Consider the following 14541-nt stretch of genomic DNA (forward strand, 5'->3'; position numbering starts at 1 on the left):
TGAAAGAGAACTATTCAGAGCTAGTCCATTTTAAATTCATTTCTGTCTTCAAGGTGGGAAGGGTAGTATGTCCTTTACTGCTAATGGACAAAAAGCCTACAACATGTAAAAAAGGAGTGAACACTAGACAAGGAGAGCCAGCATGATTTCTTGCAGAGACAAAAGCTGGATGAGCTTAAACTAGTTGGAAAATTCAAGAGTATTTCATTTTCTGAGGTCTGTGTGCTCCAGTGTTTGCTCACTGAGCTATGCGGGGAGTAACTGATGGCTTTATTGTTACAGAGATTTGTTATCTTCCATTTTCTCTGTTTTGGGCTAGGAGCTGCCTCCCAGTTTGGAGCGGGCAATGAGTTTTTAGCGCAAAATCACTCTCTGAGTTGGAAACTTTTGAAACGGGAACTTTTTCAAAGGTATGTGTAGGATCATCCAGCCCAGGCATTTGCATAGTGCATAGCATCTTTTTAAAGAGCCATTTTTCTCATGGCTATCTTTTAGAATCAAGGGTAGCTCTCATTCCCTACAGCATGTATTGTTTCTAATTCCCAGTTGTTCATTATGGCAGCTTTAGCTATTTCATGAGATTAGATACTGCTTTTCTTTGGATAACAGTCATTAATAAACTGTATCCTTTGGTAATGCAGCACCTGATCAGGACTGAATACCATGACTGTGGATAACTTTTATGATTCTTTTTCTTATGCTTATGCCTGGAGCTTTCATTAAAGCACAATAAAAAAATTTCATTAAAAAAAAATATCTCCAAAGAGAGATAACAAAAACTGGATGCTCAATGGGAAGACTTTATACCAAAATATTCAAAGAAAATATGTTTGCCCAAATGTTTTCACTGTGTATTTTTTACAGTAATGTGACATGCACAATGTTTATGACTGCATTTTAATATAGAAAAGCAGCTGATTCAAGAGTTTATGCAAAATGGCGATTTACATATTTCTAGTATATGGCAACAAAAGCTAATCGTGGGTTTGAAACTGATACAGAATGGATTCAAATCACAGCATCAATGGTTTTTCATTTTCTTTTCTGGACTACCAGATTAAGTTATTATTAAATAATACATAACTAATACTTGTCACCAATGTTTTCTTTTCTGTCTGACCTACTGCCCTAAAACGAATATAAAAAATTGAAGATCCATTGCAGTATTTGCCAGCATACAGCAGAAAGTTTCAGCTGTAAGTCAAATGTGAAAAAAAAATCTCACAATTTTGCCTTTTGTGCCTTTTGTCATCACAGAAAAAAATTCCCTGCATCTGTAACAGCAAGATAGCAGTTTCTTCCCCATACTGGCATTCAGATGCACGCCAGGTTGTGAGCAACATAATCCCATGCTCTGTATGCAGGTCCCATGCTGCTCCTCTTCACACAAAGCCAAAATAGCCGGAGCATCAAGTAAATGCATTGCAGCCCACCTGACCTCCAACTTCAAGATGCCAAATGACTCAAATGCTATGCCCAGCCCTTCTGAATAACATGAAGAGGGATCCAGCTGAGATTTTAGTATCTGCCAGGCTCTGTGGCAACAGTAATCTCTCTCTCTCTTTTCCTTTTCTGCTAGAAGCTGCTTAGACCCCTATCCTAAAATAAGCAGTTCAGACATCTATCTGAAGGGCACAGTAGGGTTTCGAACAATCATCGCTATTTTCTAAGACCCCACAATAAAGGACTTGCTGCTGTGTTTGGACTTCCATTTTCCAAATGCATCAGTTTTTTGTTTGCTAAAAAATGTTTCCCTTTTTTTTTTTCTAACTTAAATTTTGTGTAGGAAGAAAACTGAATTCTCAACAGGATTCTAAAATGCTTTTTTCATATTGTTCATTTATGGAAAATATTAAAAATGTAGATTCTCAGAAAAGCATTTTGGTGATATATATCAAGGCAGCTCATAATCTAATGTACTAACTCAGCACGAGAGACATGTTTTACTGGCCTAGAACATCCTGTAATATGTATTCTGTAGCTATACTTTATTTAATGACAGAGAAAAGATGATTTGCAGTAGGCCACTGTTGCAGAAATTGTTTTCAACTGATGGGTAACTATGTTTTGTGGCTGTGGAAAAGAATAGAAGACAAATACTACTGGAAAGAATGCATCCTGTATATTGGTTTTGTGTTGCTTTTGTGTATGTAACACATTCAGTTCAAGGAAAGTAGTCGTATTCTGGGTATGTGCAAGTTTACACACTATTTAAGAGGTTTTGTATGCTGACTGTAGTATTAAACCTATGACTAAGACTGGTTTCTGTTTTAAAAGTACTGCTACCTGTTTTAGCCACATCAATGTTTTTGTCAGAGGACTTTACAGTCATGTTTCAAATTTTTAAGTAGAATCTGATCATGGTTCTTATAAGGTGTTGGGGTATCTAACTCCACCTTAATCTCCTATTGAAAAATAAATTGTAGTCAGGCACCAAAGTATGGTTACTCTGACTAGTCCTTGTAAATTGCAGCCATCTTTGCATTAAATACACCAAAACACCCTCTTGCACAACAGTTTAAGCCATTTTGATGTGCAATGGTAAATAAGCAGTAGAGAACTTTCCTTGTTTGACAAGCTCTGTTTAAGCTTTGGCCCTGTAAATGCTGTGGATGCTATTCTGTCAGTACCCTATGGCAAGCAGAAGTTCATGGCACCAGACAAAAGCATTTTTATTTTGCTGCCTTTCCATATCAATGTGTACAAATACCTGATGGAGTGGAGAAGCTCTTGTTTCTGCAGGATGAATAAAACCAGTTTGTAATGTTCAAGACACGTCCAAGTCATTTTGACCTTGGCCAGATACAAACCAATCATCTAAGCAGGAAATGGTAGTTGCACTGGCTTTCTTATATCACTACATTTTAGCCACTTCTGCTGTGATTCATCTCGCCATCAGACTTCTATGGTCACTCTGTGCTATAAATGGCAGAGAGACATTCTCTGGGTGCAATGCATCTGACCTGTTGTAAACAAGGTCATATCATATGATTCATGGGTTACCTACATTTAGGTCCCTGTTCTGAGGTGTTCTCATCTGTTACCGCCAAAGGCAACAGGTTCCATGATTTACAAGGCAGTGTTTCCTACACATCATAGCCATGGCTACCTCACGCTATATTATCTTCAATACTCACCTGAAACATGGCATGTCTTGCATGTGCTGCAACTTTGAAACTATAAATGAGTGTATATGAATTCAAAGCCTTCTGGTTTTCCTCCTTTCTCAGCTAAAAATTCTCAGTAACCAATGTGGAAGATGCTTGGTTGTGGAGGATTTGGTTAAGTTAAATTTTAATACAAGTAGACAGTTCTTCGTATCAAACAGATAAGGTCACTGTGTATGACCCTGAGCTGGCAGACCCCATGCCTGTCTTTCTTGAACGTGATACATACAGCAGGCTTAGCTTCTGTAATAGTACAACGTGGTCACCATGGGCTTGGACCTAAGTCTGAAGTAATTAACAGACAAGTCAATGCCCATAGACTTTCCTAGCCTAGTTTCTAAGGCTAGGTAACCTTGCTTAGGAAAGCAAAACGAAAATGGAAAGAGAAATGAATTCTCAGCCTCACTTCTGAAGCCTAGGTACCATTTGAGTGTGCTCCATTTAAGGTGTCAATCAAACCCCCCATGGTTGTTTTACTGTGCAGCAAGTATATTTGGAAATCTGGAAAATCAACACTATGCAGCTGTTTCTCCAGCTGGTCGGCCATATATTTCAAATGACAGCACTGCATAGGTATGTGCATCAATATCTAAGAGAGCAGATGGCTTTATGTGTGTGGTCATTTTAATGCAACTCTCTCAAATTCAGTCAAAAAGCATGTAAGAAGACTGGATGCAGGCCTTCTAGCTGCACTGGTTTCGGAAGGCTCTTTTCAGAGTACAGCTGGAGTGAATCAGCTCACAGGAGTTGATGTCTATCGGGTATCAGTTTTGTTTCCCATAAAAACTAAAATATCAAAATCCTGCACTGAGCTCACAGTAACTGCCAGCTTATCATGGCATTCTTGCCTTATAAGACATCTTCTAATTTTCTGATCCCTCATTTTATGCTTTGCATCACAGCAATGCTGACAGCTCACAGGAGCAAGGACATGTTACATTTGTGCTGGGCTTCCTTTGGGAAGTTTTGTGGAGGAAGGAGGACAGTGGCATGTTTTTTTCCCCAAGTGCAGGAGGCTTCAAGCTCTCAGAGTGACACACTGCAGCCAATCAATCAGATCACATCGTGTGACTCTATTCATCTACCTCTCACCTCCCATCTGCTCATTTTCCTCTAATTCCCTTCCCATTTCACCAGCACCTCAGGGCTGTTCATCTCCGAATTATTCATTCCCTCTGAGGGTGACGGAGCACTGGAACAGGCTGCCCAGGGAGGTTGTGGAGTCTCCTTCTCTGGAGATATTCAAGACCCGCCTGGACAAGGTCCTGTGCAGCTTGCTGTAGGTGACCCTGCTTCGGCAGGAGGGTTGGACTAGATGACCCACAGAGGTCCCTTCCAACCCCTACTATTCTGTGATTCTGTTATTCCCTCTACAGGACATAATAAGCATTTTTCTAAAATCATACCCATGAATTTTTGTATTGACAAGGTCTGAGGGGCATCTCTTTCTCTGCCCTCCTCCCTCTCCATCAGACTGCAGAGGAGGGTGAAGCACCCCAGGGCGTGCTCTGCAACACACCTCAAGTGTATGCCTTCATCAGGTGGGAAAACAAAGGATTTCCCCCTGGTATTACAGAAGCAATGCAGATGCACAGGTGTGAAGTAATTGTGGTAAAAGGTATTCTATTATTATTTGAAGGCACTTGAAAATGAAATGCATAGACAAGGCGCTTTGAAAGACATGTATGCTCCCGCAGGTGGTGCACGCAGATGCAGGCAAGCTCTGCTCAGCGGTGCACAGCTCCAGCACGGAAGCCAAGAAGTGTGGCTCTCTGCCCAGGCTAATAAGCCCTGATGAAATCTCTTGCTAATGCAACTCTGCAGCTTCTGCACTTGCGCTGGCTGACAGCTTTGCGTTAAGATGGCATGGCGTTGTGCCACAGAGAGCTGCCCGGGGGGGCAGCTTTGATACACCAACCACAGTGTTTCGGAGAGATGAAGCAGCATCCGTGTCTAGAGGCACAGCTGAGCTGGTTAAGTGATCCACCAACGTGGCGAGTCCGGGAGAAAAGCAGCACAAAAACTCTGGCTTAACCTTACTGCCAGCTCAGTGCTTAGCCCACAGGACAACGGTGACAAGCTGCTGCACTTCCCAAATGGAAGCTGGCTTTGTGGCCACTGTGGCAGCAGTGACCATCTTTCTCCCTGATGGTTAACACGTCCTAGGGAGAGATCTCTGAGTAGTGCCTTGGAACATCAAAGCCAGGGGTGACCATGGCCCAGATCTGTGCTTATAGTGTGTGTGAAGAAGTCTCTCTGAGTGCTTCTACATTGCTAAAGAGGCGACTGTCACAGAGTGAACCCCACCACAAGACCCCTCATCCTCGCTGTGCCCACCAGCTCTGTCCATGCCCCTTCTTTCCCGCCTGCTGGCCCCAGCTGCTTCTCCCCACCACAAACCCTGAACACAGCTTACAGCAGGGTCTGCACCTAAGAGCAACAGGCATAACACTGGGCTGCATTTGGCTCTAACCATGGCCTGGCCGGCTGTCCACCGTGTCCTAACATGTCCCTTCGCCCACACCCCAGGGGATGAAGTGCATGTCCTTTGGCACTTGCTGTAAAAACAGTTCTCTGGTGGTCTATGACAGCTCTCAGCTTACTGCGGACACTCTGAACTGTGAAACCATAGAGAAATGCTGAAGTATTTGACGTGGCACACACAGTCTTATGCCTTAAGGCCATTGAGACCCATAGGAGAGCAAGATTCAGGCACTACGCAGGGCAAATACAGCCAGACTCCCCTAGCAGGGACTATCCCTGAGCAATACAGACAGGAGTTGTTCTGTGCCACAAGCCTTGGAATTAGGGTGCACTCCTTGGTCTTTTTTAATTTATCAGTGTGGATGTGCCTGATATCTCCTCCTCCTAAGTGCTTCCAACTTGCTGTGTCAAGATCTTACCTTGGTCACATCCCAAGTCCAGGGCAGGGGAGTCATAGAATTGTAGAATCATAGGTTGGAAAAGACCTCTAAGATCATCAAGTCCAACTGCCAACCCAACACCACCATGCCTGCTAAACCATGTCCTGAAGTGCCACATCTACATGTTTTTTTGAACACTTCCAGGGATGGTGACTCAACGACCTCCCTGGGCAGCCTGTTCCAATGCCTGACCACTCTCTCAGTAAAGAAATTTTTTCCAATATCCAATCTAAACATCCCTTGATGCAACTTCAGGCCGTTGCCTCTCATCCTATTGCTAGTTACTTGGGAGAAAGGCATGGGTGGGAGCTTGTCCTCTCCATTTCCTTCCTCTACTATAGACTGACCTCTCTACACACTTTTTTTCCAACAGAAGGAATAGGAGCATCTGCTTCAGACAGGAGTCCTGGAAGATCCTTAATCCCCTGGGGTGCAATACATCACTCATCAAAAGGTAAGCCTAGTCATGAGGCCAAATAAAGACAACACTACGGCAGCAGTCAACACCAATTTACAGCAGATTCAGCAAGAGCTGCTAAAAAGTGTGCAGGATATGATATCCAAACAAAAGATAGGCCAAGTAATGGCCAAGTAAAGAAGAAAATCTATTTCTCCTGCTTTATGAATATTGCACACACACACACACACACACACTCTCTCTCTTGTCATCACCATCCATGCTTTTCCAGCTCTTCCCCAGCTTGCCCACCAAGCACTCCCTCTAGCCCCGCAGCTTCCAGTGCCTTTGCTCAGACGCTCTGGTCATTTACACCTGGCTCGTCCTTCAGCCTGCCTTTTTTGGTCCTATCCCAGCGACGCCAGTTCTCAGTATCCCAAAACAAGTTTGTCACCAAATCGTAGTCTCTTCCATTCTGTGTGGCAGTAGCAGGGAAGATGGACCCCCGAGAGCAAAGGGTGTCAGTCTTCCTACTCCCCCATCCTACATCAGAAGCTTCCTGTCCTTAGCAAGAACAGCACTGCAGCATGAAAGCAATCCTGCAGATGTACTATTGAGGCTGGAAAGTCAAACACCACCGCAGCGGGAAAAGCCAAAATGTGGGTTGTGGAAGCAGCAGTCACTGGGCCGGGTGTCTGCGGGTGTAGTGACCCCCGCCTTGCGCCCCAGCCCCGGCAGCACGCACTGTTCTTTCTCGGAGGGCTCTTCCTTCCCTCAGTGCGCAGGGTAGACAGTGCTGAGCTAGTAAGCAGCTATTTATTTTGCTTTCTTCTAGAGGTTCTGCGTGTGGCTCTATGACACATTTGCTGCATATTCCAAGCCTGCTCTGAAGATAGCCCTTGTTAATTCCCTCCTGAGCTTTTCCGTGGCATTTAGCAGCGCCGTGCTTGTGCACCTCTTAAATACTAATTCATTTACTGCCATAGCACAACTGTGAGGGGTTTTTTAATTTCCGTTTTGCATGTGGAGAGCTGAAGCGCATTGAGATTAGGGTCCCAGTATTCTGCTAATGTGGGGTGCCCATTTCCCAGTGCTGAGGGTCTGATTTTGCAGAGCACTCCACATTACATGGCAGCTTGTGTGTTCAAAGCGCTTGTTCCATTGATTTTTGTTGCAGGTGAGTGCTGATTATTTCTGGAAATTAGACTCCAGAGCGTGTAACTTGGCAGGCTGAAAATAAGCAATGTGCAGTCTCACCATCTGTGTGAAGTTTGGTTTAAGTGACTTGGCAGACCAACGCAGAGGCTCGCGGAGAGAGGCAGAGCAGGATCCGCTTCTCCAGGGCTGCACCCAACAGGCTTATCCCAAGGATCATTCCTGGGCTCGATCAGCCCTCCTCCTAAACATCCCCATTTGCTTGCCCACCAAGTGTGTTTCCCAGCCCATCTGTATCCAGTCCTTTATGCCTGCCTCATCTTTCAGTCTGCCTTGGGGCTCCCATCCCACTGACCCAGTTCGCAGTATCCCAGCTGGGTTCACCACTGAATCCTCATCTCTCCAGTTCTCCTGCCAACAGTGGGCAGGAGGCAGCCCCAAGAGCACGGGGTGTTGGTCTGTGTAATCCTGGCTCCACGTCTTGCTTCAACCTGGCCTAGTGCAGGGAAAGTTGTTGTGATCACAAGTAAAAGTTGTAATTACAAAAACCCTCTGCTCCCCATGGCCTAGACAGGAGATGCACATTGTGGGCGTTGAACCATCAGCCCGAGCTGAACAAGTTTATTTATTCTGGGAGGCCAAGCTAAAGCATGAGGCAATCCTCAGGGTCATTAAATGCTAAAATTAAATATGTTTCAACAGAGCATGTGTGAACTCCCTTTTCAAAGGCTTGTAACTCAGCCAGATGTAGGTGGCTTTTTCACATGGCAACAAAAGACATAAGCAGTGTAAAACCATTTGTTTTATGAAGTGTCATGTCTCTAATCTAAACTACTAAACTTTTGGCAAATTTATAGCCAGCTGAAGACATAATTTACAATGCAAAATTTTAGCCAGCCTGAACAGCACCCGTGCTGGCATTCCCACCTCCAGCCTGTGTTTCTGCACCTATGCACTGGTCACTGGTAATTGAGTGCTGTAAACAGATGAGAACCAGGCAACTGATTTCCTGCCTTGTCCCAGGGGACCCCCAGCACCAAGCTACCAGTCCCTCCCATCCTTGGTTCAGCCATGGCTTTGCAACTCTGATCTCCTCCTTGGCTTCTCTCGCTCCTGGCTCCTAAGGATACTCTGCACTGTCTCCCTGGCAGCCTGCCTGGGACCTGCTAATGTGCCACATTCACTGGCTCAGTTCCATTTCTCTCTGAAATATTAGCAAAATTCCGGTCAAAAGCTGTAAAACTGTTCAGCAGCTAATAATCTACATTGCTAGATAATGCATAGGTTACATGATATGCATGTCCCTGGGACACCTGCTTTACTATCAAGACATGTCTCATAGTCTGCATATAAGGGAAATATTTCCACAGAAGCATTCAGAAGTTTTCCGTTTTTTGAAATAATTCATAATAAAATAGTGAATATAAACCTTGCACCATAGGTCTCGCATATTATAGAGTTACTTTAACTGAAAGTTTACATGGAGTCTTTCCCTCTTTCCCCAGCACATGTGGAAAAGCACCTCAGGTACAAGTAGGGCAATCCAGGTGCCATCCATGGACAGTGAGAAGTTTTCACACATTTTCATAGTGATTTTTATTTGCTGGCATTTTACTACTTCTGCAGTAAATTGGCGCTGACTGTGAACCGGCATAAAACATTACCCATAAAAGCAGAAACATATGGCGAAGGAACATTAAGGTCACATCAAGCATAACAACTAGAAAGGTCTGCCTTGCACAACCCAGCTGGGCATATGGAAGAACCAGTCTGAATAAATAAAAACCTTACATACGTCACCCCCACAAATGGCCCCTTTTGGATCTAAAACTGTTCCAGTCGGCTTTAGTATTTACCAGTGGTCATACCCTTCTTTCTGTGAGCAGGATCCCATTTCTGGGAACCAATATTTAGTTTCAGCAACAAGTTCATTTGAAGATCAGTCCTCTTGAAAACACACACATCAGGAGGCAACAATGGCAAACCCAAATCTGTACTTTAAAATCCTTTCACTCTGTTGGAGGACGTAAAAAGCCACATGCTCTGACTCAACAATGTGGGGCAACGCATTCCAACAGGTTTTTTCACTGCATTTTCAAAATGCCTAACATGGAGGCTCTTGAAGACCACTAGGCAGGTGATCGCATCTTTAGGTGCTCAAGTTTCTAGTTCACAGCAGGATAAGTTAATGGTGTCTTGATGCATGAATTGTACATTTTCACAGTTAGCATGCTTGGCTTTGCTTTGAAAGTTTTACCCTAGCTCTGAATTTCCTGAGTGTCTACTGAGCTTGACTTGGTGACAGTAATGTTCTTGCAACCCATGTTATCCTAAGAATAATTTTAACACCAAATTTGATTAAAGTTATTCTTAATTAAACTTTGATGAAATAAATTTGATTAAACAGCACAGGTTGTTTGGCTAGAATATATATGTAGCTGTTCGTTAGGTAAAATTTCCTTTCTCTGCGGGGCAATTTTAAATTGCACTAGGTTTTCAGACCTGTTTGCACTGACAGCAGGTTAAAAGCGAGTGCTCTTTTGATGCCTGGGAGGGAAGAGAAGGAGCAGTCAGCTCCCAGGCTGTGCTTGGTGACTGCACGGTGAACAAGCAAAGGCAGCGAACAGTTTTTGTCACTTCAGCTGAAGATCAAGTTCAGACATCAAGAAGTGATCCAGATGCAGCTGCAGAATGGCAGATCTTGTAAAGAAAAGCAAGTCGCAGGGAGGCAACGTGCTACTGCAGGTTACTTACTGCTGCTGGACCCAAGTGTATGAGTAGTGTGACACTGGGGAAAAAAGAAACTCTTCAAAGAGCTGAGCTCCTTCACACCTTCCCCAGCCACTGGATCTATCTCTCAAAGTGGGGATGCTCACTCACTGTTGTTAGGTACCCAAATAGCTACAGGCATGCTCATCCCACTGTGGCTGGCAAGAAGACTACGCCCTATTGGCACGGTGATATGTCGAGAGCAGTCTCTGACTCTTTAACTGCTAGACTTCACCATCCGCCATAACTATTCATTACACTGCACACCCAGATAAAACCTCCAGCTGTTCCCAAAAACAACAGCTCATCAGCAAAAGCCAGCACTAGTGCCTAGGGCAAATGCTTCGCTTTTGTATTAGCTCCCTGTTGATCAAAGCAACCCAAGGCCCCTTTCTGACCATCAGGGCTCGCAGAAGGTTTGGCCACAGCTGAAATGGAGGTGATTTTCTTCCCTGCGCTCCAAATTTTCACACCACTTACATAGCTCTCAAATGCCATAGCTCCTAGGTGACAGGCTCCCTGTGCGGATGCAGACGGTTCAGAGGAGACAGCCCAAGACAGGGGAAGCTTGCTTTGCCATTGCTACTCTCAGGATTGTCAAACGGATGCGACCAAGCTCTTGCATTGAATGGACTTTGCTATTACTGCATTCATGCTGGTTTGCGTGTTTATTACCTTGCCCATTTCAAACTTCACTGAGCTGAATCTTAATAAACAGATATATTCTGAATGGATTTTTGTTATTGTTGTCTTCCCTCCCCCCCACCCCCAGCCATTAAAACTCATTATGTGGAGTCATCAGCTGTTTTGCTTTGTTTCCCATCTGTTCATACAGTACTTGGGCTCTGGGATATTTCCCAGGGTGTGAGATAATACTGCAGATGGGAGTGCAATTTCCACTGTTTTGATTTTGCCCCAGTGGGGCTTCGTGTGGCCACTGGTGGAAGAATGACAATTGCGATGGTTTTGATTAAAGATTTTCCATATTATAGAAACTTGTCAAACATCAAGATTTTCAAGATCACGTTGCTAACTAGAGTCAGTGGCAGTTTTTTTCTAAAAGGATTTTCAATCTTTTCCCCATATACAATGCCTCCATTCTCTGAAGTAAACAAAGAGTTTTTTTCAAGAGCAAATATTGTGTGATTTCTAGTCCCAGTGAAAAACCACCCCTGCATGTGATTGGGGAGAAAAAGTTCCTGTCCCCTTGCTGCTAAGGGAAGCAGAAACTGGTACCTAATGAGACTTTGAGGGGCCCGTCTAGTCTCCTGTGACTGCTGGAAGCCACCTCACGTCAGACTTTCACTTGTGTGTCAGTTCGGTTGTCGTATTGACAAGCTGTTTCAGTAACTCACTCCTCTGACAGCTAGCAAACCTCCTATCCTAATTTGCAGCCAAAATATACTTTGACCAGCTTACATGCATTTGATCTCATGCCCAAGTGGTCCTTTTCCTTGAATAGCTTTTCTTTCTCCCCTGTTTTTATTCCCTTCTGTATTTGTAGAGAACAGTCACATCCATTTCAACCTTTGCTCTGCGAGGATAAATGAACCGCTCTCTTCTATAGCTTCTTGCTGTAAAAATACACTCTCCGGTCTCCTCACCATCCTCACAACTCTCAGGTGAACTTGTTTCAACTTATACTCATCTGCTCTGGTGACAGGAGCCAAAGCACTGCTGTCAGTCCTGAAGCCAACATAGGGGCATGTACCTGCTCCAGCTTCACTCCCTCCCACTGCTGCTTGGTGCTGCATTTTCCCCTGGTGTGCATTTTGAGGCTTATTTTAATTTTCAGGTGTTGACTTCAGTTTGGTCTCAGGCACAACTTCATATTGTTCCCTTTCTCCCTCTCTGGATTCATTTTCTAACATAGATTAAGTGCCTGCAGAGGTGTTTTGTTCAGTTATTCACTGATTCCATTTCCTGGCATTTTTCTTTCAAATCTGTAATTCCTGCATTGATTTCTCAGCATCTCTGCTACTAAAATTCTGTAATTGTTAGACACTGTATTTTGAGTAGGTTGTGCCCAGGGTGAGCTTCTCTCTAGGTGTAGGGCAGCAGTCTCTGAGAGAGGCCTCTCTTGCCAGCTTTGCCAGGTCAGCAATTTTCTGACTCAGAGTTGCTGTCATTTGCACTACAGTATTTCACAGGGACATTTCTCTGCGGTCCCAGTGCGAGACTCCAAGCTATTCCAGCAGTACCAAGCTCCAAGATTAAGAAAGCTTTCACGCAGCCCTGGCCCAGTGGTTGCTCTAGTGAGGACCTGCTTGCATGGTGCCCGCAGAGCCCAGAGGGGCAACCCCCAACCCTACGCCCTGTCCTGCAGCAGAACGGTGCTCCAGGGTGGGGGGGGGTGAAGAACCACCATCCCCCAGCCTCTGGGGTAAATCCACCTCTCGTAAGCACTGCCCTCCCCTGCAGCTGATTACAGGGCAGGTGAACCTGCAGGCATATCTGGGCAGTCAGAAAGGCGAAGACCCATAATTATTCAACAAGGCTTTTCATCCTTAAATTACAGAAACCCAAGAAGGCTCAGTCTTCATATGCTTACCCCTTTCAGAGGAATGAATGTGCTGAAGAAAGGGTCAGCCACAGTTTAGTTAAACCAAACATTTCAGCATAGAGAAGTTTACAAAATTACTATGTTTACTCAGGAGTTTAAAGATTTTTACACTGTGCGTGGAGGAGGAGGAGAGAGATTTTTAACAGAAGTACAAAATTGCTTTAATAAGGGAAAAATTAATATGACAATTGTGGGGGAATTATATTTAAGATGAAGACTAATGCTAGGAGATCACCTATGCCTAATATAAACCTCCCTGGAGTATCCACGAATCTCTGCCATGGCCTGAAACTCTGTGGTTGTGTTGATGAGATGGTTGTAGGGATGTATGAACCAAAAGAGGCAAGGAGGGGGGTTATATAAAGACAGGTAATGCTGATAGAAGTATGTAGGTCTTTCAATAGGCTTTAGATATAAATCTGATCTAATAAATCTAATAAAGCACACAATTATGCTTCCTAAGCGTAGGCTTTTACCTCAAGTTAGGCCAAAACGTAATTTCAGGGGAAGAAGAATCAAAGCAAATACTCATAGGGGAAGATCTATTGAAGCAGTGAACTTTTCACCTCTAACAGCTAGTAATGACCACAGGGTACAAGATCAGATGGTTCACTTAACCGCCAAGTAACAAAATTAGGCTAAAAGTTAGATCTAGTCTGCCCAGAGGCAACATGACAAATTAGATTCATCCACTCGCCGTATTTGTATTAATGTACTTTTGTATTAGTGAACAGATTACAAAAGAAGGCTTTGCCTTGAGGCAGGGTTTTCTGGCACTGAACTCATTTTCAAGCTGAGGTTCTCCCCTGAGGGCACTATAAGACCCTTCCTCCTTTGCAGCAGAGGATTTGATCCTCAGCAAAGATTTACCTGTGAACAGCTCTTAACTCTTCAGACCTTTGAAAACTGCAGGTGTCTTACTACAAATCTATACAAATTGTGCACTCCCAATATACATGTTTTAATAATAATGGAATATTTAGTTAGCATCTTTCTAAAATCATTCAGTGTGTTTCACCGCTAATATTTTCTTAAAAAAATTATTAAATCAGCTCTCTGGGACAGGCTCTGTAAACTCATCCTGGCTCCCAGTCTTGGCTGGCCGTCAGTAGTGAGAACTGCTGACTATGCAGAAGGCCACCTCTCTTGATGCCTTGGCTGCAACACTGCAAAGGGTCGTAGCCCTTCGGTCTCGTGGCCCTGAGAGTTGTGGGGCTCACAGCACTTCACATCAGTTGTACGTGTGAGTGTTTCCAGCACGAGGCTTCACACTGCAGCTGCAGCAGCGTGGCACCCCTCTGACCTGGGTAGGGAGCTGTGAATCAACAGTGCATTTCTTTTCCCTCTGAAGATGAAAGACTTTGAAAATTAACTGCATGACGTTATGGCTTGTCTGTGTTGTCAGCTTTGATTTTGCTGTGACAAAATGACGGCCGCTCTCTGTCACACAGAGTGACACCGTGTCTGCGAGAACCTCACTCGCCAAGTGGCAGCAGCGAGTGGAAGCATCGCTGCGACCGGCATGGAAAGCAGCTTCACGGAGTGCAGCGCCGAGGGTGAGCCATG

General features: G+C 44.3%; 1 protein-coding gene across 3 annotated transcripts in view; it reads right to left on the reverse strand.

Moving 5' to 3' along the window:
- The window catches only part of CLVS1 (clavesin 1), a 118061-nt gene that overhangs the window by 1796 nt on the left and 101724 nt on the right, over nt 1-14541 (reverse strand). The window lies entirely within an intron of this gene.

Source organism: Opisthocomus hoazin, chromosome 3 (genome assembly GCF_030867145.1).
Source record: "Opisthocomus hoazin isolate bOpiHoa1 chromosome 3, bOpiHoa1.hap1, whole genome shotgun sequence".
Lineage (NCBI taxonomy): Eukaryota > Metazoa > Chordata > Aves > Opisthocomiformes > Opisthocomidae > Opisthocomus > Opisthocomus hoazin.